A 26,715-nucleotide genomic window follows, 5' to 3' on the forward strand; every position below is an offset into this window, starting at 1 on the left:
AGTGAACATAGAACAAAGAAAGAAGAACCTTTATCTGCAAACATCTCTTAACGGTGTGTCTCTGATGTGAAAAGTAGAGGCCACATGAATAGAAATTCTGACCAGTCACAGGATCACAGACTGCCTCATCTACATAAAAGCAATTATTGAGCATGCTACAGACTTGAGCTTGTCTTAAGAGATATCTGCAAAAGAGTGTATTGTTTCAGGATTTTTGTGTGTGTCTGTGTGTGGTATGATGAACAAATTACAGTTAGCTGATGTGAGTTATTCGGCACCTGAAAATCATACAGGAAAGTGATAGACATTAAATTCAACAGTATCATCTACAACAAAGATATCTGAAAAATCAGATATGAAAATAAGATTTATGCCCTTGTGGTTTATGAGGTAGGAAAAAAGAATTTAAATTAAAAAAAGTTTTGTAACAAAATATACAACAACTTGGATCTCAACTGAAAGAATGAGAATTTATGTAGGGTTCCCTGAAGGGTATTGAGTTTATCCATTGCTTCTGATATATGACCTCCAAACTCGTTTTTAGCTATGGAACCACTGGTTCAAATGAAAAAAAAAAAAATTAGTTCTGATCACTAGAGCTGCCCTAGCATCTGAAAGTTCCAGTTTCAATCCACATGCATCCTTAAAATACAATCCATGATTAAAGTCTCACCAGAACAGAGGGAGGAAAGGCAAGGAAGGGCCGGGTGTAAAAGAAGGGAGGTGCTGGCAATCTTGACTCTCCCTCTCCCAGGTGACCTTGTACATCTCTGGGGAAAATCTAGTCCAAACCCCAGTCCTTGCCGGTCTCCTCCCCTCCAGTCCAGCTAATCACTTGAACAGCTACACCCAAGTCTGAAATCTTTATTTCTATTCTCTCTGGCCACAGCACCCTTTCCTGACAGCTCTGTCATTCCCTTTACTCCTGGGTCTCTACCTTAGGAGTAGAAGCAACTCTTTCCTCTAAGTCAAAGCTTCCTAGAGCAGCACTGCCATCTGGAACCTGCAGAGCTCCCAAATCACCTAAACCAGTGCTTTCCAACCATTTGCATTACATAATAAAAATATAACATTTTTATTTTAATATTTTAATTAAATTTAGCATTTTATTTTAGCATTTTAAATGCTCAAGGCTCCTTACACCACTAAAGATAACCAGCCTGAGAGCTCTGCCTATTCTGTTTTCAGAAAACGAAGAGCTCTATCTCGGCATCTCAGTGTGCTTTAGCTACAGAAGACAGCACAAGTTTTTGACGAGGAAAAATCTAGGAGGACTTGACTTAAACCATTTTTTGATGATACCTTCAAATCCCAACCCCCTCCTCACCCTCCCAGTCAGCCTTCCCTCAGTCCTGTATTTAATCATGGCCTTCCTCAGCTCCTGAACCTACGTTCTTAGGTCCTCTAGAGAAAAACCACACAGTGATGGGAACTGGTACCACAGAACATATGAGGGTCTCTTAACTTCAGATAGAATATCAAAGCCACCTGGCAATCCTTTGATGAGCTTCTAAGCAACTCTCTCTCCAACATGCCGTGACAGCTTTTTAAACATTCACCATTCTCTTGGCGATCTCAAATCCTAAATACACAGAGAAATACAGGTCATCGGGTATTCTCTCAATTCCCTAGACACACTTGTACCCAAATCCTGGAACCCCATATTCTCTCAGTTTTTGCTGGAAGGGATCACAGATTGCAGGCTAATTCCTCCCACCCTCTCACTAAATCCCACTTTCTCTGAATTCCTTTGGAGGCGGTTGTTCCAAAAATTATCGACATCGTTTCCTACATTTAGATATATCCTGTCTCTTGGATCTTTTCAAAAAACTTTTTTATTGAAGTATAGTCAGTTTACAATGTTGTGTCAATTTCTGGTGTACAGCATAATATTTCAGTCATACATATATATGTGTCTATTCCTTTTCATATTCTTTTTCATTATTGGTTACTACAAGATATTGAATATTCCCAGTGCTAAAAATATAAACTTGTTGTTTATCTATTTTATATATAGTAGTTAATATCTGCAATCTTGAACTCCCAATTTATTCCTTCCCAACCACTTCCCCCACTGATAACCATAAATTTGTTTCCTATGTCTATGAGTCTGTTTCTGTTTTGTAAATAAATTCATTTGTGTCTTTTTTTCAGATTCCACATGTAACTGGTATGTTATTTTTCTTTCTCTTCCTGGCTTACTTCACTTAGAATGACAATCTCTAGGTCCATCCATGTTACTGCAAATGGCATTGTTTTATTTTTTATGGCTGAGTAGTATTCCATTGTATAAATATAACACAACTTTTTTATCCAGTCATGTGACATGGACATTTAGATTGTTTCCATATCTTGGCTATTGTAAATAGTGCTGCTATAAACATTGGGGTGCATGTATCTTTTCAAATTAGAGTTCCCTCTGGATGTATGCCCAGGAGTGGGATTGCTGGATCATATGGTGAGTCTATTTTTAGTTTTTTGAAGAATCTCCATACTGTTTTCCATAATGGCTGCACCAAACTACACTCCCACCAGCAGTGTAGGAGGGTTCCCTTTTCTCCACACCCTCTCCAGTATTTATTGTTCATGGGCTTTTGAATGATGGCCATTCTGACTGGTCTGAGGTGATACCTCATTGTAGTTTTGATTTGCATTTCTCTGATAATTAGTGATACTGAGCATTTTTTCATGTGCTTATTGGCCATTTGTATGTATTTGGAGAAATATTCAGTTAGGTCTTCTGTCCATTTTTGGATTGGGTTGTTTGTTTTTTTGTTATTGAGTTGTATGAGCTGTTTATGTATTCTGGAGATCAAGCCTTTGTCAGTCACATTGTTTGCAAATATTTTTGCCCATTCCATAGATTGTCTTTTCATTTTCTTTATGGTTTCCTTTGCTGTGAAAAATCTTATAAGTTTAATTAGGTCCCATTTGTTTGTTTTTGCTTGTATTTCTATTGCCTGTGTAGACTGCCCTAGGAGAACATTGGTAAGATTTATATCAGAGAATGTTTTGCCTATGTTCTCTTCTAGGAGATTTATGGTGTTTTGTCTTATGTTTAAAGGAAATGAGCAAGTGACATTTATTATGTCTTCTTCAGCTCCCATTTATTCCTCAAATTGAAATATTTCTTCCTCCTGTTAGTTCACTGAAAATTCTCCCTTCCCGATCACTAATTACCTCCTAATTCCTCAAGCCATTGGATACCTTCAGTCCTGAGCTTCTGGCCCTTCCTTTAGCCTTTGAGAACGTTGGCTCCCTTTATCAAAATCACACCTGTCTTGATTTCTGTGATACTACTCTGTTATGATTTTCTTTCTACCTTTCCAGGTGGTGCCCTTCAGTTTCTCTTTAGAGTCCTTCCTTGTCTGCCTCTGTTCTCCTTTAAAAGTTAGTTCACTTCAGATGTCATGATGAGTCATCTCTTCTCACTGGACACACTCTTTCTGCACTTTGGAAGTAACCTAACTTTCTAGTTTTAAATGCCACCTATGGTCACTTCAAAACCTTTACTTCTCTGTCTCTATGATGCTGATGCAAACATTTTGAGGGTAGGGAATTTTTTTCTTATTCAACATTGTATTTCCAACATCTAACATTATGTGATCAATAAATATTTGTGGAATGAATGAAGGAATTCTCATCTACATTTTTACCCCAGAGCTTAATTTTAAGCTCCAAGATTGTATATCACACTGCCTACTCTCCCTTTCCATTCAGATGTTCCCCAGATGTCTAAAGCACATATTTCACCCTAAACTCATCACACTCCACATGTTCCATAAGGGTTCCTGAACCCTTATGGGGTTCAGATAACAGTCACTCAGCTGTCAGGGAGTCAAAGTGATCACCAGCATCCATTTCTTGCGGAGGCTCTGTGGATATCTGCTCTAGGAGTTAACAGTTTTGAAAAGGAAATTCTATTGCAAGAATAATATTCTATTGCAAGATTAATATCTCAGAATTTAGTGATTCAGACAAATATACAATTGTAACCTTTGGAAATATATCCAGGGCTTACTGATCTTGTAGTACACCTTAAACTCACACCTTCCTATATTTGAACATCAACTTTTTAATCTATTTGGGGCTAATGTCATGTTCCCTCAACTCCTTCACTTCTTTAGAAAAGCATAGACAGGCTGTCAGTTCTTTCATGAGGATCTTCTTGGTTTTTGTCTTCCCTTGTCCAGACTGGAGTGGGCCCAGTTGTCACCTGTCCAAATCTCCTAAAGCCTGCCTTGTTGATTGAATGTATCACCTATTCTAAGAATTACCTGTTGATTTCTTTGTTTCCTCCACTCAGTAATGAACTTGTAGAGGGCAAGAAGACTGTACTGCTGTCTTATGTTCTCTTATATTCTATATCCCCAGAGACAAGCACAATACCTGGCACAGAGTAAGGACTTAATAAATCTCGGTAAATAATATAGGCAAGTTGAGTGTTTTGTTGATGGACTTTAGTGGAAAGAATACAATTCTGTACGGTTAAATAGAGTAATAGGTTAAACCATGAGTTTTCATCTGGAACACAATTTATACACTTACATTCACTGACCTTCCAAAAGCGTCAATAAGTTCATTATCTTTAAACCTAATAAAGAGGAGCATAACAAACTATAGTTATTTAATCAAGTGTGGTGCTCACCTCAGATTTGGCACTGGTTCAATTCAGTTCCCAGAAGTGACATGAGTCTTCACCTACATTTTCCCTGAGCACCCTCCTTTCCACGTTTTCTCCTGCTTCCCACTTGGAACAGGATCCGGATGAGGAGAGTTCTGACAGCCATTTGGGGGCCTTAAGAAAAAGATTAAGAGAATCATAGAGACGTCTGTCCTGACATTTTTGAGTCACCGGGCCAGCAATTACCTACCTCCGGACTTCTCATTGCAAGAGAAAAATAAGTCCTAATGTGTTTAAGTCACTATGATGAATAATCAGATTAGTTATATTAGTGATATACCTCACTGATAGAGTAGCCAACTATCTGATATTATGAAAAGTATTTTGAGATTAAAAGTATCCCTATTGCCTACATTCCTGCCTCCCCACATTCCTGCTGCGTCCCTTAGCACACACACACACACACACACGCACATGCCTCACTCATCAGCTGGCCTAAGCCTGAAATTCCACAATTTGAGACTCATTTCTTTAATGTAAGTTTTGATCTCACTCAAAATACAAATATTCCTAGAATTAACACTTAAGCCTTAGACATTCATCCTTCCAGCAAACCTTGATAGCTTATTTATTGTGCTGCCTGACACTTTATGAGGGATCTAAAAGTAAATAAGACCCGATTACTGCCTCCAGTAAGTTACACTTCAATGATAAAGTCATTCCTGAAAATTCACATTAAAAATAGAGTCTAGATGCTAAGAAAGACATGAACGTAGCCTTGTGTTATTGAGAACTGAGGAAGGTAAACCAAATTCATAATGGTGAGTAAGGGAAGGTTTCCCAGGGAAACCTCCATTTCAGCAGCATGGTTAGGAGCAGTAAGAGAGTGGTGTGGGAGGCGGGGTGTGCAGGGTAAGAGTGAAGAGGTCAGCAGAGGGTAAATTCTAGGCTTCTAAGTTTGGAAAATAATGAATATTTCAGCCTAACTGACCCACAGGATATCCATAAGGGTGCTGGAGACGAAAGGCAGTCTTGTGTACAATTTTATGAGTTTAAAATTTGTGCTGTAAGTTAAAGAAAGCCACTGACGAGTTCTAATATATGCTATGACATGATTAAGTTTGAATTTTATAAGATTATATTTTTTAGTAATGTGTAGAAAAAATTACAAGGGAATAAGGCAGGAGACAAAGAGCCCAAAGAAGGCATTATCCCAGAAATCCAAGCAAATAGTGATAAAGACCCATGGCAGTAGCAGAGGTTGTGGCAATATAGTTGGTGAGGAGATGAATATTGGAAAATACTTTTGAGATCAGATGGATGTTTTGGTGGGGAATGACAGAAAGAATAGATTTAGCTCCTTTATTTTTTTCATTTTTGCATATTCTATAAGAAGATAGGGTCTTAACATAAAAACTCTCACAGATTTCTAAAATCTTTTCAATTCACTATGAGTGAGAATACTTTCTTACGGAAATACTGGAGGTTTACAAATAGTATATGGCCAGATGGAAACCCCGTATTAGGAATTTAGATATGCCTGTATGGGGTCAAATGTAAGTGATCAGTTTCAAAAGGCTCTTCTGAAAAATGACAAGTATTCTGGTGCTAGTGCTGTTTCATTGTGCTCACTTCTGTCCCTTCTATCATCAAGTCTGAATTTCCAGTCATTAGTCACTGTGGAATGTGGGATTCCTCAAATGAGGTTTCAACCTGACACCATCACAATTTCACCTTTCCATAGCTGGAATAATTCGAGGCATCCATCTAATAACCAACACTAGAGATGTGTAAATAATCTGCTGCAGGCCATCAGTGATTAGGATTGTTTGTCTAAAAATGTCCTTAGGTCAGCTTGCAGGATGCTGTTCTTCTAACCTCTTCCCATTCTGGTTTTGTTTTGTTTTGTTTTGTTTTTTTCCATTTGCTGACTTCTCACAGGATGTGAAATTGACTGCAATGTCACAGAACCATGAAGAACTTTTTAGAATTAACACCATATAGCATAGCCCATATTTCATTCATCCTTAATTCTCAAATGAAGTCTGTTGGTGATGTTTACAAAATGATCTCTGCATGGCTACTAATGCTCCCCTGTTCCTCGAGAGACGAACTCTCAGTCATAGAAACATGTCTTTTTTTTTTTTTTCTTAATCTCTCCTCCAAGTAGCACTGCTCATAGGAAAAGAACAGCTGGTTTATCCCAAGAAGATAGGAGGCTATCCTTGACTGTCTAAACTTGCTAATTTCCTGAAATGTGAAATATTTGAAACTGCTTCAGCTGACCCCCACAATCCATCACATCTATGCAGACAAAAATCACTGACATTGAAAATTAAAATCCTGCACTATATTATAACACATGTTTTGTCCACTAGACTGATAATGAGTTCTTTTTAAAAGTATCACTGATTCAACCACAAGTCACTAGCAGTCAAAAAATGGCAGACTGCTCTTCTGATAAAGTGACACAGCATGAAATATATCTTTGAACATAAGTTGCTATTTAAATTGTGGAGCTCACACCTAAGGAAGCAGTACCATTAATTGGAAAATGTCTTAAGAAAGATCACAATGTGTTGCAACAATAGAGTATCCAGTTATATTTTTTGAAAGAAAAGAATAAAAGAAAATAATGCTACTTTTCTATTCAGTCCCTACAAACCATTAAGTACGTTTTTAATGTAGGTAAATATTTTTTCTGCTCTAGCTGCCATAGATGTGCTGCCACGCTGAAACCTCCATTTTTAGTAAGCTGCTTCTTTTCTAAAGTTCTCTTACTTCAGTTCTAACACTATCATATTTTTATATTAAACTACTTAAAGATAATAATTACTTGAACTACTTAAAGATAATTACCATTCTTAAAAAAACAAATTTCTTCTGTATAGCACAGGGAACTATATTCAATATCTTTAATAACCTTTAATGAAAAAGAATATGAAAATGAATATATATATGGATATGCATGACTGGGATATTATGCTGTACACCAGAAACTGACACATTGTAGCTGACTGTACTTCAATTAAAAAAAAATTACCATTCTTGCAAACACACCTTGATGCTGCACTGCTTGGAAGGGGGATGAGATTTGATTTCCTTTGGGCAGGAGAGGCCTGGGCTTCTCTCCAGTTGGACTCACCAGCCTGCATGTCCTATATGACAAACTGCCTCCTGCTGTAAATGTCTAGATTCCAACTGTTTCCCCAGATGACTTGTTTGGTTTTTCATCAGTCCCAGAAGAGGAGCACTGGGGATGTTTTATCCTGAAAGTTGAATTTAAGTTGAAGCAAAGACAAGTGAGGAGGATGGGAACCCCCACCTCCCCAGCCAGACCAGTTGAATCCACTCTAGAAATCATGGAAAGTTAGTGTTGTAGCCAAACCACTTCACATCTCCCTGTTCACTCATCTCCAAATGCAATGTGTGAGGACTTACCAACTCTACTTTGAAATCAGTCTTATTCTTTTGTCCAAGAAAGCTTGACATGTAGAGGCAGCCAACTGAAAAGTCAATTTTGGTGAGGATGGCTAAATAGCATATAATTTATGTATTTATCACAGTGGCAGTACTACTAAAAACCCTCATAGGTAAATTAAAGATATTTCCACTAAAAGAAAAAATATAGATATTGAATGTGTTCTAGTTACAAAAGTCACCATGTTTTGAATTTTAAGCTGATCTTCCCCAATTTGATGACAGAATCTCCAAATTCTTTGCAAAAATAAAAATACCTATGGAATGCCTTCACAAATGCTTTCCTAAGGGACCGAAAACTAATATGAGCAAAATTAATGTGCGTATCTCCTGAGCTTCATCTTGTGGTGAAGACCTGGCAAGGAGCAAACTTTCCTTCTCCCCTTACCCCCATTTCAGTGCCTCCTGATCCATCAAAAACTCAGTCCAAAGTGTCCAGTTCAAGACAAAAGAGAGCTTAAAACATTTATCCAGAACCAAGCTGAATTTACCAAGTTAAATTTTTGATCTGTGGGCAGCTCCCTTTCAATACCTGCAACATTATCTAGCCAGCCACAGGCAAGATCCTGTGTCAGATTCTGTAGAGGAGATAAAGATGAATATGCATATAAGACCTTACATCTAGCAGGGGGAAACCCAAGTATGTAAATAACTACAATAAAAAGATCATCAGCCTTCAGATCTCAGCTTATCTGTTACTTGGGAAATGCTCTCCCATGTGTCTCTAAATTTGAATCGTTCTCCCTTGTTAGCATTTCTCCCAATATGATGTTGTTTTCCTTCATAACACTTGCCATAATATGTAATTATATATTTACCTAATATTAATTTAGTTCATGTTTGTCTCCCCCACTTAACTGTAATTAGAAGAAGGCAGGAATGACTTTTCCTATTTGTTTGTTTGTCTTTTCTTTTCTCATTGTTACTCGGAACTTAGTACAAATGCTTGGCAGAGTGAAGGGGGATGGATGCATGCAAAAGCTTTACTTTAACTAAAAATGAAGTATAAAGAATGTGCAGTTGGTTGATCTGGAGACTCTTGGGAAGATCCTGTAGAGGAAGGGAAATTTAGATTATTAGGATTTCAATATTCAAAACTGGAGGGAATGAATGTATCCCCACTGGTAGGGGAAAAATATGAGAAAATACAAGAAAAGGAGGAAAATGCAAGGCATATTTCTGGAGAAGTGGGTTAGAAAATCTCATTTATCAGGAAGGAAGTAAAAATTGAAAGGGTGCAAGGGACTGCTTGTAGAAGTTCTGGTTGATATGCTAAGAATTTTGGCACGTGATTTAATAACACGTAGTCCTAAAGTTTTTCCATCCTATACGTAACTCTGTTTCCTCATCTCAAAAACAGAAACAGCAATGCTTAAAAAAAAAAACAAAAACAAAAACAAAACAAAACAAAAAAAACAACTTCAGCAAATTGATTTGGGGAGTCATATATATGAAGATTTTTTTTTCTGTTTAAAATGTAATAAAAATTCTTGATAGTCATGTTGACTAATATTTAAATGATTGAACATAGTGCTTGATTTGTGCTGTTTCTTCTAAGTCACTGCTTTCTTCATCTGACATTTTGTCAACAGATGAACTTTAGCACAGCATATAGTGCACCAAGGGTTGGACTGTGTGCCACTAACTTCCCTGGTTGAGTTCAGGTTCACAAGCACTCAAATTAACATTTGAGAAATATGTGTTTTATTTTATGATATTTTCAGTAGCAACCTGGTCCCATTGGGTGAAGATCTACTGTGCTTTTCACTTTAATGAGCATCACCCCCTCAATGGGTTGAGTACTGGGACAGTTTCCTGTGCCAGGTGGAAGCAAGTGAATAATTCCTGAATTAAACATAATGGTGCATCAAATCCTGGGTAATAAGAATGTGTTACCCTGTCCACCTGGTTCTGCTGCCTCTATATCCATGGCTCCTTGATCTTAAGTTTGGATTCATCCTTTATAATTTGTGACTTCTGGGTTTCAAACTGGCATTTTACTTCTTACCTGTCCTGACCTTCAAATTCTATGTATGCATTCAACTTTTTGCTTCCTTAATTACTTCTTTGACCTGATAATAATCATGGTTACAGTAAAGGCTGACATTACAGGGTACTTGCTGTCTGCCACTGGCTATACATGTATTACTGCATTCTTAAAATAATCCTTTAATGTGTATAACATTATTCCTATCTTATAGATAAGAAAATGGAATCTCTAAAATGATAAATAACTTGTCTAATTCATGGCAGAGAAAGAATTTATATGACGTATGTCTGATTCAACATCTCTCTTGTTTTCTACACTACCACACTGATTTTTAAATTTCTGCTTTTAATTCCTGCACATCTCAGCTCTTCATTTCCTAGCAGGTTGCTGGCCCACTGCTGGGGCTACATCTATATTCTGCTTTTCTCCAGCTATCACTGATATTTGGAACTGAGGAAATAAAACCAGGTTACATTTTTCACCTAGTTTGAATGGAAACACCAACTATGGAGTCAGGAACATTGATAAGAATCCAAACTCTTGTGTTTCATACACACTGCTTGCCTCTTGGAAAGCTGTTTATCCATTCTGAACCCAGATGCTTCACCTATCAAATTATATAACTTCACTAGATGATACACAGCTACACTTTGTCTCTCTCTGGGGCATGTCCTCAGCCCCTCTGTGCTGGCACAGTGACAGGCTGACTCTGTGTCTGTCCATCTGACATCCCACCATGTTTGGAATCAGATCTCACATTCCCTTTGTGATTTCTTAAGGAAGCAATGTTTGTCATCTTCTTTATAAGGATGCACAGTGTCTCCTTTATAGGAACCCACTGGATTATAAAATCCTTTCAGATTTCATACCTAAAAAGGCTTAGCTTCTCCTGGTTAGTTTTTCATATGTTAGGCGTATAGACACTAGGAGTTTGTGAAACATCAGATTCTTTGTTTTGGTTGCTAGAAAACTCAGAGCCAACTGTTAACCTACCTCTAGGAACTATTACGAATTTTATGACATGCTTTTTGTATACTAAATTTATATCCAATTTCCCTTACTATTCATTATTTACTTCTGTTCTTATTGTCAAAACCATTCATTCTTTTTTTAAAAATTGAAGTATAGTCAGTTACAGTGTGTTAATTTCTGGTGTATTGCACTATGTCCCAGTCATGCATATACATACATATATTTGTTTTCATATTCTTTTTCATTAAAGGTTATTACAAGTTATTGAATATAGTTCCCTGTCCTGTATCAAAGAAATTTGTTTATCTATTTTTATATATAGTGGCTAACATTTGCAAATCTCAAACTCCCAAATTTATCCCTTCCTACCCTCTTTCCCCCAGTAACCGTAAGATTGTTTACTATGTCTGCAAGTCTGTTTCTGTTTTGTAGATGAGTTCATTAGTGTTCTCTTTTTTCCTTATTTTAGATTCCACATATAAGTGATATCATATGATATTTTTCTTTCTTTTTCTGGCTTACTTCACTTAGAATGATGATCTCTAGGTCCATCCATGTTGCTGCAGATAGCATTATTTTATTCAATTTTATGGCTGAGTAGTATTCCATTGTATAAATATAACACTACTTCTTTATCCAGTCATCTGTTGATGGACATTTAGGTTGCTTCCATGTTTTGGCCATTGTATATAGTGCTGCTATGAACATTGGGGTGCATATATCTTTTTGAATTAGAGGTCCTTCCGAATATATGCACAGGAGTGGGATTGCTGGATCATATGGTTAGTCTTTTTTTTCTTTTTTTTTGAGGAATCTCCATACTGTTTTCTATAATGGCTGTACCAAACTACATTCCCTCCAACAGTGGAGGAGGGTTCCATTTTCTCCACACCCTCTCCAGCATTTATTGTTCATGGACTTTTGAATGATGGCCATTCTGACTGGTGTAGGGTGATACCTCATTGTAGTTTTGATTTGCATTTCTCTAATAATTAGTGATATTGAGCAGTTTTTCATGTGCCTGTTGGCCATTTGTATGCCTTCATTGGAGAATTGCTTGTTTAGGTCTTCTGCCCATTTTTGGATTGGGCTGTTTGGTTTTTTGTTATTGAGTTATATGAGCTGTTTATATATTCTGGAAATTAAACCTTTGTCAGTCACATCATTTACAAATATTTTCTCCCATTCTGTAGGTTGTCATTTTGTTTTACTTACAGTTTCCTTTGCTGTGCAAAAGCTTATAAGTTTAATTAAGTCCCATTTGTTTATTTTTGCTTTTATTTCTATTGCCTGGGTAGATTGCCCTAGGAGAACAATGCTAAGATTTATGTCAGATAATGTTTGCCTGTGTTTTCTTCTAGGAGGTTTATTGTGTCCTGTCTTATATTTAAGTCTTTAAGCCGTTTTGAGTTTATTTCTGTGTATGGTGTGAGGGAATGTTCTAACTTCATTGATTTACATACTGCTGTCCAGTTTTCTCAACACCACTTGCTAAAGAGACTGTCTTTTCTCCATTGTATATTCTTGACTCCTTTGTCGAAGATTAATTGACTGTAAGTCTGTGGGTTTATTTCTGGGCTCTCTATTCTCTTCCATTTATCAATATGTCTGTTTTTATGCCAATACCACACTGTTTTGATTACTGTAGCTCTGTAGTATTGTCTGAAGTCTGAGAGGGTTAATCCTCCAGCTTCATTCTTTCTTTTTATCCTGTAAAGGATAAGTATTGCTACAAGTACCTTGAGAACGAATTTTTGGATTGGAGAATGGGACATAAATGTTTACTAACGAATGGACACTGATGAATGAATAGGTAGGTGAATATGCAGATTCATAAATAGACAAGTAAACAAATACAGCATGCCAGGACTTGCTTTTCTACAGCTACTGACCAAACAGTAAATTTTAGTTTTAATATCTTAGGTCTTGATTATTCCACAATTTACTCAAGTATCCAAAAGCAGCCTTATCTTAGGAAACTGAAAATATCTTCAATAGTAGAATCATTAAAAATGATGCCATCAACAAAGCAAAATCAGTCTAATATTCATTAGGACATTGTTTAGGACAAAAAGTGACATATGTCAGTTTTGTCTGCAAAGTAAGAAGTTCCCTTATTGTTTTGTTGATGCCAGTCAAACTGAAGGGAATCACAGCATTGTCAAATCAATCAAACGATTGGCCCTTATTAGGATTATGATTCACACACCCATATATAAGAGACTATTTTGTTATTAATGGGGACACCACAACCTTATAGGAATAATCCATTTGGAATTATAAAAATCTTGATCCAGCTTAGAACTCTGAATCTCATAGAAGAAAACTTCTTAGATACTGTTTCTCACGCTCCTCCAAAACAAATTAAAACACCCTTATTTCCATTGGATTAGGGGAAATATAATGGCCTTTTCATTAAAGAATTCATTATTCTGAGAAAATTATGTGTGCCACTATTAGTACCGTATTTGAAACCTGCAGAAATTCATCCAGGCTTTTATTTTACTCAGAAAATGTTTATTGACAAATCAACCTTTTTTACAAAACATAAAAAGACTCACAGACAAACTTGTGGTTACCCAGGGGAAAAGGAATGGGGGTGAAGGGATAAACTGGGAGTTCAGGATTTACAGATGCTAACTACTATTTATAAAAAGGTAAACAACAAGATTCTACTGTATAGCACAGGGAACTATATTCAGTACCTTGTAATAGCCTACAATGAAAAAGAATATGAAAAGGAATATGTATGTGTTTGTATGTTTATATATACATATAAATGAATCACTATACTGTACACCAGAAATTAACACAACATTGTAAACTGACCATACTTCAGTAAAAAATAAATTAATGCAAAATGTTCATCGAACAACTGCCATGTGCTGGGCCCTGTGCTGGATACTGAGAATACAGTGATAAATAAGACACAGTGTCTGACCTCTTGGGTCTTGCATTCTACTAAGGTAAAACAGTAACAATGCAGTGAAGCATAGATAGTAACAAAAATAACTGCAGGTGCTGATAAGGATTTTAAAGAAAATAAAGCAGAGTAATAAGACTAAATTAGGCAGCATACAGTCAAGGAAATACTCTATTTAAAACAAAGGTAATGAATTAGTAGAAGGGCTGAAGAGTCAAATGGGACAGACTTTCCAGAATTAGCAAAGGAGAAATGTCATTGCCACGCCTAGGTTGGAAGGACAAAGGAAGGAGGTCATGTCAACCAGATTCTAAGGACTGGGGTCATCTGGAAAGGGCTGAGACCACAGCACACCTGGAGTGAGCAGGAGCCACAGAGTTAAAAAAAAAAAAAAAAAAAAGGGGCACTGCTGGAGACACCACTCCAGACAGAGAACGGAAAGGAAAATTCCATCTCTGCATCAATGCCACCCATTGGCCAAATGCAACAGGAAGCCAGCTGACATTCCAGACTGGAAAATACAGCCTGCAATAGCCAGCCCCAGTGTCCAACAGTCCAGTGGGAGATGGGCAAGAATGGGGACTGAAGTGAAAGTATGGATTTGCACAAGAACAGAATGACCAGAGCAGAAGAGCTATTTTAAATAGTGGGGTGGGTATACTAGGAGGTGGTATTTGATCGGGAACCTGAGGATGAGAAGGAAAACGCCATGAGGAGCTCTGAGGAGAACATTCCAGCCAGAGAAACAGCAAGTGTAAAGGCCCTGAGGGCAGAAAATCCCTTGCTGAGCTTGAGCAAGGGCATGAAGACTGCATGTAAAGGGCAGAGTGATAGGAGAGATGACCAGATAGTTGGCTAGAAATAGCTCATTGTAGGCTCCTGTGAGTCATGGCAAGGACTTTAGATTTTATTGTTGTATCAGTTAAAGATGTTTTGACTCATCTTTTCTATTTGCAAAGTAGGCACTGTGGAAATTGAGCACAGTGCTGCTTAAAACTTGCCTGTTGATCTTAGGGGGAAATGGATCAACTCTGCTTTTGTAAAGACAGCAATGTAGAACTGGAGCAAGGTTCTCGCACTCTGTCCCGTGGCTACCTGTCCTCAGCCTCAACGGTGCACATATATTCAGATTAGCATGGGGGAGAGTGTGTGAGCAAGCACCCAAACAGGATTCCTGCCTCAGTATCGCCCTCCTCCCCTGTAAGTGTGGAGAAAGCCCCACTAACTTCCAGTTGCCAACTGAGCTGCTGCCACCAGCCCTGGCACTCTCATTTTCTCCTGATTCTTTCTAAGCATGGCGGGTAAGAAGTCTCTGTCTTGGTTCCATTATTTTATTGTTCCTTATTTTAAAAAAACAGTGAAAATTTTTAAAAAGTGAGTTATTAATGAGACATGGGAACTGTCTGGAAATGGCCTTTCGTGGCATCTAATATTGCCATTAGGTTGTGAATGACTTTAGGAACTGTAAATTTTATATGGTTTATTCTCATTATCTTCTACTTATTAACCCAAGATTTCAAAAATCAATTCATATTTATGGAAAATATTTTCTCTTTAAAAATTTATGGAGAAAACAATGCAAATGACAGACAATAGCAACACAATTTTTTTAATCAAAAATTTTAGGGAGCATTAAGTGATAAATTAGATCAATCCATTTGTTCAGGAAGCAGTTCCTAAGTACTTACCACATGCCAAGCATCCTGGCAGGTATTGAGGACACAACTGAGATATGGTCCTGGATCTGGTCCTTGACCTCCTAGAGATTTATGATTAATTACTTCATAGGATTAACATTAATTATGATTAATAAAGTACATCATTGTACTTCCTATGGCAGCTACAAAAATGCCTTTGCACATAGGAGGTGCTAAATAACTACATGTCAAATGAATGAACAGGTGATTCCATTTCCTGCATTAATTTCATCAAAATGAGTCAATTTCTGTAAGTTAACTTCCAATAGCTAGAAAAGTACATGTCAGAATGTCAAGCAAGCAGGTTTAAACAGAAAACTGACTTTATTAGGTTAAAGTATAATTACTAAAGTTAAGAGTTGAAATGGTATGTGAAAATAATATATCGCTGAGAAAAGGATATGGAAACTTTTAAAAATTAAACCTTTGAGTCAAGTTTTGGGAAAGAAAGAAAGAAAGACAGACAGACAGACAGGCAAGTAGGCAGGCAAGCAGGCAGGTAGGTAGGCAGGCAGGCAGGCAGGCAAGCCTAAAGTGACTTTCCCAGTAAGAGGGAAGGATTAGCAATGACTGGGGGGAATTAGTACAACCAATAATCCAATAATCCAGTATTTGCTGAAACCCTTACATAAAATATCACCCTTTTAAGTTGTGTAGTTTAACGAAGAAGCAAATTAGCATAGAATATAGACCAGAAAGGATAATGTCAGTTGTTTCCAAAATTTCTGTGGAAAATTATACCCAAATTTCATGTAATGGGAACATGTAAGATGTGTGACTACGATAACGATCAAGTGTTTGCCATCTAATGATACAATTTTCCTCATTTACCTAATTCTTACCAGCCTTTCACACCCGTAAAAATTGTCTAGCATCATATATTGACAGTTAGACAGTCAGAGATAAAGTGAAATTCTCCTCATATTATCTACTGTATGATTAGTAAGCTTTTGATTAACCTAAAGTAATACTTACTGTAATAATCTCTGAATGTCTTAAAACCTGAAGTTCCCTAAATGTTTGGTGATACAAATATTAAAACATTATATTTTTTAAAGAGCCAAGCCAGAATCAATGGAAGACTAGCCAAATAATTGAAACTATATGTCATCCTTGTGCCAGAATTAGAGAATATTATATAGAAATAATAACTAAAAAAAAAGTGATAAAAATTCATTTTCCACCATTTCACATAATTAAAATGTAGGCCGAAATAATTTTGTTAACTCACAAATGAGAAATATTCTACCAAATCTGGCCAAAGACCTGCTTTTCTAAGGAAATAAAAGGAGTTCATTGTATCCAGATTTGGGATAAATCTGTCCCTGTAAGCAGAGGCATCTGTTGTTACTCGCATTTGTGTGTGTGTGAATACGAATTGAATAGGAATTTTACTTTCATAAGCTGCTTTTTCCATCTAATTTCCAAATTCAAAAGTTCTGCAGAAATTTAAGGGAAAGTAGTCCTCCTGCAACTCTAAAGAATATAGGGTCTATTTTAACTCAAAAGAGGTCTAGTGGGAATGCTGAGAAACTGTGTGCCTCTGTGCACGATTAGTCCATTCTTAATAAAGTCACATCACAGTCTTATGCTCTCCCTCACCATTACTCAGGATTTTATTGGCATCTTTTGGATATATTATAAAATATTGAAACTGTATGGAATTTAAAGACCCTCTAATCCAATGCCATCTTTGTACAAATAGGGACCTTAGTTCTTAAGTTTACTCCAGTCCTGTATACTGCCAGGGACAGAATTAAGGCACTGTCCAAATTTTCAGACTCCTAGTTCTCCAGACTCCCTATCTAATGTTCTTCATCTTACTCCCTACTCGACCCTTGCAGTAATTCATTCTCAGTTTTTCTCCTGCACTCTTTTCTAACTAGTAAGTTTCTCTTTTCTTCTCAATCCAGAGTTAGGGTCTTGGAGAGAAACCGAGCACCTCAGAAATAAGGTGGGCATCAGGGAGAACTAAGGGAAAGCTTAGATCACTCGATTTGACTTAGGATGGGAAGCACCATATTTATATTAGTTAATTTTCATCTTCAAGACAAATCAAAGATGTGCCAGCTCAGGGTATCACAGCATGTGGTCCTCAGACCAACAGCATCAGCATCGTCTGGGAACTTGTCAGAAAGGCAAATTCTTGAGCCCACCCCAAACCTACTGTGTCAGTCAGCGGGGGCTGCCATGGCAAAACACCACAGACTGAGTGGCTTGAACAACAGAAATGTGTCATCTCACAGTTCTGGAGGCTTAGAGGTGTAAGATCAAGGTGCCCACAGATTTGGTTTCTCCTGAGGTCTCCCTCTGGCTTGCAGACAGTCGCCTTCCTGCTGTGTCCTCCTGTGGCCTGTCCTCTGAGTGTGAGCATCCCTGGAGTCTCTTCCTCTTCTGATAAGGGAAATCTGTCATGTTGGCTTAGGGCCCCACCCTTCTGACCTCATTTAAACTTGATTGCCCTTTAAAGGCCTTATCTACAAATACAGTCACATTCTAAGGTACTAGAGTAAGGACTTCAACATATAAATTTTAAGGACACACCATTTAATCTATAGCATCTATTGAATAAGGAACTTGGAGGTTGAAGCCCAGAAATCTGTGTTTTAATAAATCCTCCAGGAGATTTTAATGCCAGTTAAGATTTGAGAGCTACTGTGCTAGCCAGTGAGGACACCAGCTCACCATAAGGAAAGGACAGTCTGGGCTGGAGTGATAAGCTTATGGTGAGGATCTACAGATTTTTGAGAGAGGATTGATTCTGGCACACAGACACACACACGTGTACATGCACACATACACACACACACACACATGCAAAAAGATTAATCTAGAAGACCTCAAAACTAGTGTTGTTTTGGCAAACATGTGAGTGTAAAATAAAGGGAGCTCTAATCAGAAAGCCTAACTTGGAGCTCAGGCTGAGGCAAGGATCTAGCAACCAAGGATGTGACTGTGAGCATCCATCCAAAACGGGGTGGGGGCTGGGAGCACACACAGTGGTGAACAGATTCAATCCTCCAGAATTCTCTCCCCCTGGCCTTAGGAAGGGGACTGGACCTTTGGGGCTGATTAAATCATGCCTCTTGGATTCTCATATACTTCTGGAAGTGGTGAGATCTAACAACAGAATGGGTGCTCTGTGTTAACACGTTGAAGCCTGTCTTAGAGTGCAAATGTAAAGAAGAAGATGGAATGTATTCATTATATCATTATTGAGATTAATTCATTGCAAAGAAAAGCTTCCTCTGCTTCCTGCATGAGGTGGGAAGGGGTAAAAGAGAATGACACGCTTTAAGATTGAAAATCCTGGTTGGCTGTCAGAATCACCTGAAAAGATTGTCCAAAAATGGATTTCATAGACCTATCCCTGTATGACTGGGCTCAAGTCCCAACGCTGCCTGGTCTTCTGAGTGAGCAGAAAGTTGGAATAACATACAAAATGAACTGAATTAGTAGTTCAACATTATTAAGCAACAGAGATACAAAAACAGGACTCACAGTCTTTGTCACGTATTTTCTAAGAATCAGAAAAAGAAGAGAAGACGGTGAGAGAAGCTTATCATGAAGTAACTCCAGATTAAAATTTAGACATTATGACATGATAACACTAATATGGGAAATGGAATCAAAATGACTCCCCGCCCCCTCCTTTTCCCTCACCCTACTGCAGCTCTCTGCGTGAAACTGGCTGGAACCCTGGCCTATTTAACCACAACCAGATGATACTGTGTTAGGACATCAACCCTTGGCACTGGTAGCATGACACCACACTCATTTTAAAAATATTGCTTCATCTTCTTTGCCATTTCATGTTAATATAACTGCTCAAGAATCTAGATATCATTTGTCAGAATTTAGAATGAATTTTACAAATCTGTTTCTTCATGGGCTAATGATCTAAACAATCACCTATGATAGTGATAAAAGATTCTAAAACCTAATTCAGTCATTCAAAATCTGAAACAAATTTGGCTGATTTCAGAACAAATTAGGTAAAATAATTTCCTCCTGAGAGCTTGGAGTGATGTATTATGCTGTCGTCTTGTCATGCATCTGTGTTTCTAAAAATTCCCTTTCCTTTTATACTAAACTTAGTTTACTTTTCCGAACTTAGTTTACTTTTATATAAAAGCTTTGCTTCTGTTATTCATTTTTTAGAAGCTGCCTCGTTTTTAAAAAATGAGCCTCTAGATGTATGCAAAATGGGATGTGTTTTATCTTCCTAACATCAACAGAGAGGATCAGAAATTCTGTTACATGGCTACTAATTCTACGTATAACACAGACCCAAAAAGTCAGTTGCCTACAAATCAGGACAGGTTTATGTGATGTATGTAGTAAATCTGCAAGTTCCTTGCAACGGTTTGATTAAATCATGAAACTGATATTACATTGCCCTATTTATTTCAAATAGCCACTTCTTATTACCAGAGGCTTTTTGTTAGTTTGTTTTCACTTTGTCCCTTTTCACAGTCTTTTCTGCTATTTTCCACCATGCTTGACTGTTTGAACTATAACTTATAAAAGGTCATCTGTAATAACTCATTGGTGTAATTTTTACTTTCATCTGTGGATTCGACTCTGTGGCAAGTTGGCAATCTCAACCCACTTGCTACAGTTCTCATACTACCACAAAAAGAGTGCCTTTAAATAACTCTCTTCCATCTGCCTAGATACCAGTGGTGAAGGGGCATCAAATTAATTTTGATAGTTGTAGTTAAGCATGTTAATGAACTTGTTTATATCATATTTGTATCCCAAACATGATTATGGAAACAATATAGCATATAATTACTCTTTAGCATCTACCCCTGTGTCTCCATATGAACTTAGCACCTATCCTAGATCTTTCTCTGGAGCTTTATGATCTGTTGGCAACATTATACAGCAGACTTTGTTGCAATTAGAGAACCAGTGGGACCATTCCATGTGATTTCTGTCGTTTGTCTGAACATAGTTCCTCTTTCCTTGAAAGCACTAAGACAAACAGGTACATGAAACAAAGTGTAGTATTTGCATATAAATTCCCATTGATTTATGGGACAATCATTTATTGAGTTCTTCTGTAGACTAAATTACTTGACAGGTGAATGAGATATTCTCTTTGGACTTATGAATGAGATATTCTCTTTGGACCTCAAGGAGCTTACAGTACAAAATGAAAAAGTATAATGTCACAGCATAATTGGTTCCCTTAATCACCAATTTTAAGTAAAATGTTATACAGGAAATGGATAAAATGAATGCAGAATCTGTCTTCTAGGTGTTCACAGTCAAATAGGAGAGAGGCAGCAAAAAGTTAAAGCAAGCTGAAAATGACAAGTAACATCAGTGAGGCATATAGTGCAGTAGGGATTGAAAGGAAGACCGCAATATGATCAGGAGTGATCAGAATTGATCCTCCGCTATAAAAGTTTATCAGAGGAATTTCCTTTTATGAAAGGATTCATGTAGAAAAAAATCCTAAAATGGATATTAACATTATTTCCCAATGTGTATCAAAATAACAGGATACAGTGTACTTGATGGTGGATGCTAAATAGAAACATATTTGCATAGCATCTGATCGGCAGTTTTTCACAGTGCTTTTGTTGGAAGTTGACAGAAGCCTTCCAGGTGTCAGTGTTTTCCCTGGAAAGATATTTTCCATTCCCACATCTCTACACAGAGTGAGCATGACATTATATGCTAAAAGGACACTGTCAAATTTTGGTCTAAAAAGGATCCTTATGAATATGCCAAATATTTTGAAACTCCAAATATAACTTTCATCAGCAAATGTAACATGAAAAATAAATATGCATCTGGCTTTCAGGGTCCATATGTTGAGCACTGGGAAAAAAATAATCTTCTAGAGAATGCCATAGAAGTGCTCTTCTGTGGCTAAATCATGGGCATTGTACTCTAAAATATTCAACATGGTGCCTTGCTAGAGGACAGAGCTTAGAGAATAATTAAATCACAGTATTAAAAAGGGAGAGGTACTACATGGTAAAACCAGATGGTCTAATATAATTCACATTTCATACCTTGCCTTTTTGGTCTTACACATTTATAGATTTTACTTTCTCAGTGTTTGACTTTATCCAACAAGACTCCAAATCCCTTAAAGTTTAGTATTGGATTGTCTTTGACTTCTTAACTGAAAGAAGGTCTTCCTCCTCACCCTTTCCACCCATCTCACTCTCCTTAGGACTGAACAAAAATGAAACCTAAAGGAATACAGGATCAGTACTAAGTATTTTAAGAGCAAAAGATGGATGCAGGCTATGATCCAAAGAGCAGACTTGTATATTAAAACCTGCTGATCATTCACAAGACCCTGAAAGCCTGTCAACAAGGAAGTTCAAAAGCTTTCATCCTGGGAGGTATCCCAAACTGGAAGCAGGAAATACACCCAGGTATCCAGAGACAAGAACAAAGGTTCAGATGTAGGGCAGCTCAACACATTCTGCCAAACATTTCCACCTCGCCCAGCACTGTTTTCTGTGGGTCACCAGAATGTACAGCTGTTTTCACTTCACAGCATCACAAAGGTGTCATGCCACCTTTGACATACCTCATCCCTTAAGACCTTGTTAAGAACTCTGCTCCAACCTGATTCCTCACCTTAAATTCCCAATAATCTTTCTCATCTTACTTCCTGTACCATTTTCAAGTCTAGTCTGGACAACTGAAATGAGTGTCCTCTTAAATAAACTTGAAACACAGGAGTTTATACAAAGAGAATTGAAAACCAGTCTCAGAAAACCTGAGGCAAGGCTGCGGCAGAAAATAAAGTTAAGGCCTGTGAGTTGTTCAGCAGTTGGAAATTCAGATGCAGATGATTACAAGATGGATCCTGGAACAGGTGAAGCATTCTGTAAAAGAATCACTCACTAAATACCTCTGCCAAAAGCTAAGATCAAAGTGGTAGTTCAGAACCATGTATCACACAAGGCCAGGAAGTACCGAGTATCAGAGCAGGCAACAGACCTCGGAATCCAGAGAGATTCGAAGAAGGTTAGATCAGGTTGTGAAGGATAAATGACACTGTGTATCTAAAGTAGTTTCCCATTCTTTCCCCAGCAGCCCTTCTCTTTCCAATCTCTCCCAAAAGTCTTGACCATATGACCTCAAATGGAGTATTTTTTATCTGAGTTCAATACAAAGCCGTATTACTTTGAGGACATAGATGGTCCCACGACCTTGCTGTACCTATGATGGGGCTGCAAGCCCCTGGAAGCAGGGATCAGAGCAGAGCACTTTGATTTTTCTGCTTCTACTTCCCAAGCCCAATCTAGAAAAAAATAAATGTATGTGGAAAAATATAGGATTTTTGCACATATTTAAAGTTAGGTTATTTTTAATGTACTATTAAGGGGTTATTTGACACACTCTATAAAAGAATGAATATCTCCAGCTTTTTCACCTCTGGGTTCTTGTGTCCTGAGTATGCTTTGCTGTGTCTGATGGCCTTATTTCAGTTATATGCCTGCCCTACCATGACCTCCTGCAGCATTATCACATAACTGTTTTGGAAGAGTTAAAAAGAGTTATAAAAGTATGTTTCACATAGTCCACACTTATCCCCCACCTGCAGCCGCTAGCTGGCATTTCTTTCCACTTTGAAATACAATTTCTGATCCCTGAAGGCTTATCAGAGTGAAACACACTTTCCTTGCTAGTGTATCCAGAGGGCTGAATCAGCTGTCACTGCCCCCTTTTTTTAAGAAAGTTAGTGACACCCATCCCATACCCAATAAAACTATTAATGATCATATAAAAGTAAAATGTAAAAAAAAAAATTAATTTAAATTTTGGTTGCCTTTTGGTAAATTAGAAATACAAAATGTTCAACAAAAAAATAAATAATACACATAAAAATAAAGTTAATGAGTTCATTAAAATTATAAACAAATAAATGAATGAAACCCCAAACCCAGTCACTACCAGAGGGAGAGAAGAACACAAACCATGTTCACCTTTGGGTGAACTAGGAGGAGCTAGTTCTCCAGAGAGGCTCCTGCTCTCTGCAAATTCTCCCAATGGGTTCCTGAAACCACAGGCAATTGCTGCTCCTCCTTTCTTTTAAGGTTAGAATTTGACAAGTTACTTAGCTGAGTAGATGGCCACAAAGCTAGAGAGTAGATCAGCCAGCCTCCTTGCAGCTACATACAATCAAATAACAGAGTTTTGGCCAGTGGGATATGGCTGTAGGCGGTGCATGACAAAGCCAGCTCCGTGATCACGGTACTAGGGACCATGTGGACAAGGACAGCTGACACAACTGACCTTACGTAGAAGAACTCATATATTACTATGACTTTAACAAAAGTGGTAAACTTTAACTTCATTGAAGCTGGGTACTTAAAGGGTTCCTTTGTTTCAGCAAAAGCTTAGCCTTTGCCCTAAACATTACATCTATTAGTCTATGCCCAGGCTTCTTGTTTCCTTCTGCCTTACTTAGCTTCAACCCCACTGCATGAAGACTCTCCAAACACTCCTTCCTACTTAAAATGGGAAATTAGCCTCAACTATATTAACTGAGGTGAAGAAACTGATACAGTTTTCCCTGTATCTGTAACTAAAGTTCCTGGGACAAGAAGAGACCATAAGTTTCCAACAACATATCAGATACTGTTTTAATCAGGACCCATTTCATGGCAAACCATGCTCACTTGTAGGATATAAAGCAAAGGAGTTTCAAATAATGCTATAGATTCACAGAATCCATGGTAAAGTTCCAACAGGCTTCATGGGAACTGAAGTCATCAAGGAACTGAGACAACTTATTGCATCTCTCAGAGTTTACATGGCTTCTAGTTTCTGCTTCTCTCTGCACAATTTCTCTGTTCTCTTCCTTTTCTTTGCAGACCAGCTTTCTGGCAAGGGGGTCATCGGTTACTGTCCCTGTCTAATATGTCCGTGCTTTATCCCAGACCCTAGAACAGTGACTGACACTCAAATATTTGCAGGGTGTATGAACAAATGTCTACTCTGTGATGGGCCCTGTGCTTAGAGAAGCTCATTTAAGTCTCACACATAAACATGAATGAGGAAATTAAGGTGCAGAGAGAATAGGAATCTCACCCGAGGTCATCCAGCCAGTGAAGAGCAGTGCCAGAATTCATATCCTAGCCTAATTGACTAAAGCCTGTGCTATGACCTGCCATGAAACACTTCTTCACTAGACAGGAAACCAGACTGTGACTACAGCACGCAGCAATCTCAGTTTGGCACAACTCACTCTGATGACTCTATCATTCAGAGGGAAACTAGAGGAACCAGTTTTAAGGAAGGGTGAGGGGGTGCAAGATATTAAGTGAAGCAGCTGTGCCATCAGGCTGACTGTGTTTTATGGCCTCAAAGTTGGTTTACGTAACATTTCATTAGGACCAGAATTAGTTCAAAGCACAAATAAGACATTTTTTCTTATCTCTGCTTCTTGCTTTGGTTTATAATTCTATACAAGAAAAACAAACTATTCCTTCATTAAACAAGTGGCATCAAAACTTATTTTATCAATATTGAAAAGCACCAGGTAATTTCTTAGTTTCAGAAACCTCAATCTGCCACTAATGAAATTCCATGAAGGCTGCAATAACCAATTACTCAGAAATATTTTGGTGTTCTTGGGCAGACTTAAACTGAATTATTTCTATATCTAACCATTTCTTTTAATCATCACAAGCTCATAGGCATTGATTTTATCCTAGTACTCTACAAAATAATAAATGATAGAAGAATGAAAAGACAGGTAGGATGAATAAGTGGGAGGAAATATATATTAAATAGTACTGTTCACTTTGTATTCATTACTAATGGAATTTGGCAGGTGACATTGTGCATTCAGGCTCGTAAGTCTGCTTCTGAATGTTTCTACTGAATACCAGAGATGTGTGATGCAACAGAGACCAATCTGACCACCAGCCTTGTACTCACCAGTGAAGAATGGAAATGAGTCATTCATTTTTCACCCACACTCTTGAAACTAAACCAGAAAGGAGAAAAAGTTGAACACAAAATACGAGTCCATCTTGTTTATTGCCCTGTCCACATATGCCAGAACACTGCTTGGCTTGAATGTTCATGGCATAGGTGCTCATAAATATTTGTTAAATGAATGAATAAGTGACTTTCTTCTATTTTCCCCTCAATCCCAGATAGGAATATGCAAAACAGCAAGAGTGAGAGGACAATGCCAGTGACCACACTGCTCTTGAGTTTGCTGAGACTGCAGATAGACTTGTAGTCAAGATCCGCTTAGACATCTGATAGGCATCTTAAGTAAGGCATCTTTAGACGTCTTAACATGTCTAAAGTAGAACTTCTCATTTTCTTCCCTACAAATGGATCTCCCCCAGTCTTCTCTGAGTAAATGTGCTCCAACCAGCCAGCTGCTCAAGACAAAATCCTCAAAGTGATATTGATTCCTTTCTTTCCTTCATTCCCTTTATCTAAACCCTCAGCAAGTAAACTCTGCTCCCAGAATGTATCCTGAATCTAGTCACTTTACCATCTGCATGATTACCACCATCATCCTACCAACATTGTCAAATAACCTCTAATGGATCTCCCTACTTCCAAGTTTATCTTTATGCTACAATAACCTCTAATGGATCTCCCTACTTCCAAGTTTATCTTTATGCCATTTAATCTCCATCCACTTCTGTATCAGGTAATTTCTTAGTTTCAGAAACTATGATCATTTTAATTACAAATATTATTTCACTTCTCTGCATATAACTCACCAGTGGCTTCCTGTGGTACTTAGAACAAAAGTCGAATCTGCCATTGTTTCCAGGCCATGAATAGTCAGGATTCCTCTCTCTCTCTGACTTCATCCCCACTGCACTTCCCTTCTGCCCTCGCCATGCTGGCTTGCTTTCTTCTGTCTGCATATTCCTTTTCCAAGGACTTTGCCATCGTTATTCCTCTGTATGGAATGCCCTTCCTCCAAACCTTCATGTAACAGATTCCTTCATATCATTCTTTCTTATCATCCATCATTTCATTCCTTCTTCTCATATTCATTATCATGCTT

The 26,715-nt window shown here is 37.7% G+C and overlaps 1 long non-coding RNA gene across 5 annotated transcripts in view; it reads right to left on the reverse strand.

Moving 5' to 3' along the window:
• Positions 1-26,715, reverse strand: part of LOC123618934 (uncharacterized) — a 54,347-nt gene that overhangs the window by 9,196 nt on the left and 18,436 nt on the right. For 2 of the 5 annotated variants that reach the window (XR_012505499.1, XR_012505497.1), the window contains exons 1-3: positions 7,685-20,052; positions 4,649-4,798; positions 1,489-1,582 (exon numbers count right to left, since the gene is read on the reverse strand). This is a non-coding gene — a long non-coding RNA (uncharacterized LOC123618934). Of the gene's footprint in view, positions 1-1,488; positions 1,583-4,648; positions 4,799-7,684; positions 20,053-26,715 lie in introns of those variants that run through there. The other 3 variants (XR_012505498.1, XR_012505501.1, XR_012505500.1) reach the window with 2 other exon arrangements.

This window comes from Camelus bactrianus, chromosome 3, assembly GCF_048773025.1.
Source record: "Camelus bactrianus isolate YW-2024 breed Bactrian camel chromosome 3, ASM4877302v1, whole genome shotgun sequence".
Taxonomy (NCBI): Eukaryota; Metazoa; Chordata; class Mammalia; order Artiodactyla; family Camelidae; genus Camelus; species Camelus bactrianus.